Genomic DNA, 6,032 nt, shown 5'->3' with positions numbered 1-6,032 from the left:
CAGGATGGATTATTCACAGTGGAATGGCCATAGGCCAGGGCTTGTTCCTTGCTAAGTATAGGATTTCCCATTGGGCAGAAATGCGCAGGACAGGAGGGGAGGACCTGAATGGATATGCTGAGCAGACCAATTCCTGCAGTTTATTCACAGATAGCCTCAGGCAGACATGATGAGGGGACAAGTAATGTGAGTAATGTAGCAGCTGGTGGGTGGCACAGCCACTGCCAGAACATCAACCGGGAGAGACAGCAGGAGGTCAAGCAGCACAAGATGCTGGTAACCAGGGCTTGTGCGATGGTGAGTATAGCCATGCAATCATATCTACTGCAGGCAGTGCAGCTACCTGCCGATGACTGGGAGGCAATGCCAGAGGTGGATTAGAATGTCACAGGATGTGATAACTCACAAATGTCAGCTGTACCACAAAGACCTTTGTTCACCTGGACTGTGTGACAATGGACCAGGACCATTAAAAGTGACATTGAACCTCTTCCCCAATGGCTCTTTCCAGGGCTGCACTGGGGATGTGCACGGAATATCCCAGTCTCCTACCTACAAATGCACTGAGGTGTTGACAGATGTCCTTTCCAGAACAGCAAATGATCTTGCCAAATTCAGTACAGACATTGAGATACAGACAGCCAGAGCAGTGGGATTTGCTGGAATTGCAAAATTCCAACAAGTGCAAGGGGAAACTGACTGCACACATGTGGTACTGAGAGCTCCTTGGAACCAGCCCACTGAATTCATTGACAGACAGGGGTTTCACTCTACAAGTGTGCATCTTGTATGTGATGACCAAACGCAAATCCTTCAGGGCTCTGACGAAGAGTCAGCTGGACTCAAAACGTTGGCTCAATTCTCTCCTTACAGATGCGGTCAGATTTGCTGAGATTTTCCAGCATTTTCTGTTTCTGTTTCAGATTCCAACATCCGCAGTATTTTACTTTTACAAATCCTTCAGGCATGTGCACACTATCCAGGAAATCCTAACGATGCCTACGTCCTGAAAACTCCATCTCATCAACTGTAGGCCTGGCTCGTTGATGACAGGGGATATCAAAAAGGATTTGGCTGTTGACACCAGTGTGGGCCCACAAAGTGCCGCCAAGGACAGGGACTATGCTACCCACACCTCAACAAGGACAACAGTAGAACAGAGAATAGGTTTGTTTAAAATGGTGTTCTGTGCTTGGACTGCTCAGGTGGAGTATCAGTGCTCACCAGAAAGAATGTCCAGGATCATTGTGGTCGGCCGCATCCCTCAAAACCATGCTGAGCAAAGAGGAGATGATTTTGCACGAGTGGATGTTGCAGATGCAGTGACTGAAGCCAGGGCAATGGTGCATCATGGTAAACAGACCCATGACAATCTTATTGCCACCAGATGCCAGGTCGAGTGAGGGATCGATACAAATCTGTTATACTGTGGGTTCTCCGTGGGTTCGAATCCTTTGGAGGCCGGGGTTCTCCAGTGGGTGCCGATGTTTTAGTTTCATTTCATTGCTCTTATGTTCTGGTGGCCGCATTAAATTTTACATTTTCGCATTGAAACTGCTAATATTGTGATTCTGTGTATGGGCCAATCTGAAATGGAACTCTTGTGCAAAATGTGTCAACCACACATTTGAAACAGAGCTTGGTACAGCAGCAAGTCTGCATCCCTGTGGACAGAGGAAATATCAAAGAGGAAAAAGGAGACATATCCTTGGTTAGACTATAAGGATGAAAATCTTGGGTGTAAATTGCGTGCAAATATTAGCAACTTATTACTTTTCACGGCCCAAGCGATTGAGACTTTCAGATGAGTGGCGTTTGCACCAAGTGTCATACAGTGGGATCCAGCTGGAGTGCACATTTAAAATCTCTCAGAAAAAACATTGTAGAACACAGCCTGTACAAAACTCAGATTACTGCGCGACAAGTCATTGATAAAAGCAGAGGAAGACACTCCTGGAAAAGTCTGTGATAACCTCAACGCATTTTATCTAAAGGTGACTGGTGCAATTTTCTGCGCTGCATACTAGCTGGCTCAAAACAACACACCTTACTCTGACCACTTTGCTGGAATTTCAAAGTGCTAATGGTATTGACGTGGGGATTGGGTTGCATTCCCACTAGAGTGCTGCAGAAATTATTGACCATGTAGAAACCCAGACGAGGAAGAAAATTTGCCAACATGTCAAAGTAACTGAAATGATATTTTGATTCTTATTGATGAATTTACAAGCCTAAGTAACAAAACTCCTCTGGTCATTTACTTGAAATGTGAAAGTGATAAGAAGGATGATCCACACTTCATGATTTTGCATCTAATTGAACTTTCAAATCAAAAAGCTGATATGATAGTTCAGTAGCTTCTTCAATGTCTCACAAAACATGGTTTTGATGGCTCCTACCTGCTACAATAGCATTTGTTAGTGATGGAACGAATGTTACACTGGTCACCGAATCAGGTGGAGTTCACAGACGTATGGGACAATGCCAGATATTATCGTTTGGCACGTCAGAACCATAGTTAGAACTTGAAGTGGGCAATTTGATGACAGAGATTAGTGGAGTCAACCATTCCCATTATACACTGTGTATAACAGTTCACCTCTCAATCAGAGCTCCTGGCAGAATCCAAAATAGGCTGCATTGAAAGCACCAGGTGGTTAGCAAATTCATTTTGAACAGTGTCAGCTGTGGTGCAACTATGAAGCATTATGTGCTCATCTTGAACTGGCAATGAAACATGAAACAAAGTCAGAGTCTGACAGGAAAACCTATGAGGATCTGTTCAAGAGAATTTCCTTAAAACAGTTTCTCTTAGACTTAGCTCTGACATGTGGTACATTACATGAACTCAGCCTGAATGTTTGCAGAAACGCACTACAACAATTGTGCATGCAAACTGATCCTTCACAGTATACACTTTTGGCACGGCCTGAGAGAGCAACCTGACACAAAAATGCTTGAGGCCAAAGTTGCAGCAGGACAGGGAAAATTTGGAATGGTCTCATTGGGGAGAAACAGTAAGATTATAGGCACCAACCATCAGCAGGTTCTTAGAAATCTAGTTAATAATTTCGAAAATTGAATGTTCACAATCCTGTCATTGAAATGTTCAACCTCTGCAACCCTATCCAGTTATGCATCACTAATTGGCCAATTGCATGTTCTCGCAAAGACTTTTGGCCAGCCGCAATGCCACAAGCATTGGCACGCGCTTCTCTCTGCAAACGGTTTAATTTGTCATCTACTTCAGTTCTCAATGCATTGAGAGATTATGTGGAAGAAGTTGAACAACACATTCCCCAGGATTTATGACCATTAATTCCAAGCAGCACTGCAGAATGTGAGCCAGGATTCAATCAAGTGAACACCAATGCGCTCAGGAATTCTCATAAGCCCCCCGGGAGTCTGCACTCATGTTGGCAGCTTCAAGGACCACCCTGCCACATTGGGATCCAACATCGCATTTCACTATCTGCCAAAGGACTCTTGGACAAGGTCAGTCTCTCCCTCTAATACAAAGACGGAATCTGATCCGTTGTGGAAATTATTGCGAAGCATTGTTTGCAGGAATTCAAGAAGCTTAATGGTTACATGTTTTTGAACATTTGTGATGGTAAAACATCTGGAAAATCTATTGGTCAGTTTGTGATGCTAATTTAGAATAGAAACATTTTCATCCGAACAAGTTCGCAAGTCTGACAAAACAAGTCTGTACTGGTGGTTCGTCCATAGGAAAACACTAGCCACAGTTGAGGACAGGTCACCAATGGGTGTGAAGGATGCTAAGGGTAGGTTGACTGTCCTTGGCTGTGCCAGGGTGGCTGACACACAAATGTACATTGGCTGTAATTGGGAAGTGCAAACATCTGAGTAGCTTTAAGGGTATTTGGACATTACCTGTTCACTCGTATGCCAATAAGAGAGCCTGGTAACCAGAGAAATGTTTTCTGATTGGTTTCACAACCACTTTGGACCAGGGGCACGTGCGCATTATCAGGTAGCTGGATTTGAAGGAAACTGTAAAATTATGCTGCTCCTGTATAATTGTTAAGCCTATCCCCCTTTGTGGAGAACAATGTTTTTGCTGTTTACTTCCAGCACCCCCATCCTCACAAAATAATGTCATCAAATCAGCAAATGGACCAAGGTGATTTTTGGGTCATGAAGTATAAATCATAAAAATAGTGATGAGGAGGATAACATGATGAATCCGGTAGAGAACGTGCCTTGGACAATATTTATTAAGATGTGTGTTGGGTTGATAGATGCACTCGAGCAACATGCATTTAGAAGTGATTTGATTTGATTTGATTTATTATTGTCACACGTATTAGTATACAGTGAAAAGTATTGTTTCTTGTGCGCTATACAAAGCATACCGTACATAGGGAAAGAAAAGAGAAGTGCAGAATGTAGCGTTACAGTCATAGCTAGGGTGTAGAGAAAGATCAACATAAGAGCAATGTCAATCTAAAAAATAAAAGACAAACTTATGAAACAAAAACCAATGTTGTTGAGGCAGACAAAGCTGGAAGAACTATTCAAGAAGGCCTCTCAGCAAAGAACAGCGACACTCTGAACCCTCTCCTACAAACAGAATCGAAAATAGTCCCATGGGTGGGAACTTATTACAGGTAAGCTGCATTTATTATTCAGAAATACATATTATTTTTCTCGCCATTTAATTGACTTCAGACTATAGGTAGCCTAAGTTTAGGCTATTGTAATGCAAATAGGCCCAGTCCTATATGCCGCATTCAAAAAGCAAAATGATCTGAAATCCAAAACGAATCGGCCCACAGGATTTTGGATAACGGATACTCAACCTGTAAAATGGTACATAATGAAATTCTAGATACATGAATGACTCATGATTCAAATTACCACACAGATAACAATAAAATGTTTCCTGTCTACTGGAACTAATATTTTTCACTTAAAAAGCATAGTTTACTGATTTTTGGGGACTCAAATGATTAATGCATTGGAAAACAACACAACAGTAGATTTAGAAATGATATGGTCAACATGTTTTCTTCGAGCCCCTAGTTGAGGGGTGGCAGGGCATTCTTGGAGTGTCCAGGAATGAAGTCCCCGGGTACTCCTCCTCCTTGTAGCACCACCCTGCTCCTTGAGGAGAAGGGGCACCTGGAGGGAGGTCAAGGTGCCCGATCCCCCTCTCGCTAAGCCACTGCCGCACTGCACCTATGCCAAGCTTGATGGAGTGCAGTTCCGAACACGAATGCAGCAGCAACTATGTGTTCTACTGGACCAGACCATCCACGGCGGTTACCAACCTCTCTACGGAGGAAGTCAAGCAATTGCATGCCAGAGTCATGACAATACTCATAACACGGATGGATGGACTCCTCCAGCCTTCAGTCCAGCCTGTACGTGACTTCTGGCATCTCTGCCTGAAGTTCCCCCGCCTGTGTCTGCATCTCCAAGAGGGTTCTTATGGTTGAGTCCAGAGTCTGCTTGGGGCTCAGCAGGGGCCTGGTCCCCAGCTCAGCAGGGGCCTCTGAGAGTCAGAGATCTCAGCAGACACATCCTCCGACAGTAGCAAGCATTGTCTGTGATGTATTCACCAGATTGTGAGCCCCCCAAGCCTAATCTAGAATGAGTACCCACCAAGGTGAATGTCTCTGTGCTGATGGAGGTGCAGGGGAATGGTGTATGTGATGTTGCATCCTCTGAGGCAACCTCCAACATGGTCTCAAGGTGGAGCTGGAGCTGAGGGAAGGCTGTCTCCTATTTTATTCTTTGACTGGCTAGGAGCTCCTCCAGTGAAGAACAAAAAGAATTAGCTGGTTGCTATGCGCAACCCCTTTTCTGAACAATGTTTTAGCCATTACTCATGTATGTCCATTTGTGACTGGAGGCATCCTCATTTGATGGCTGCAACACTGCAGCCTCCCCACCCGTGCATGCTTGGTCCTGCTCATCCTTGGCAAATTCCATAGCCTCTTCCTCAAATGACATGAAATTCTTATGTCTGAGGGAGTGCTACACTCTGGGGGGTGCTATTGGAG

Source organism: Mustelus asterias, chromosome 11 (assembly GCF_964213995.1).
Source record: "Mustelus asterias chromosome 11, sMusAst1.hap1.1, whole genome shotgun sequence".
In the NCBI taxonomy this organism is placed as follows: Eukaryota; Metazoa; Chordata; class Chondrichthyes; order Carcharhiniformes; family Triakidae; genus Mustelus; species Mustelus asterias.
The sequence above is the reverse complement of the archived record's forward strand: the minus strand, read 5'-3'. Positions refer to the sequence as shown.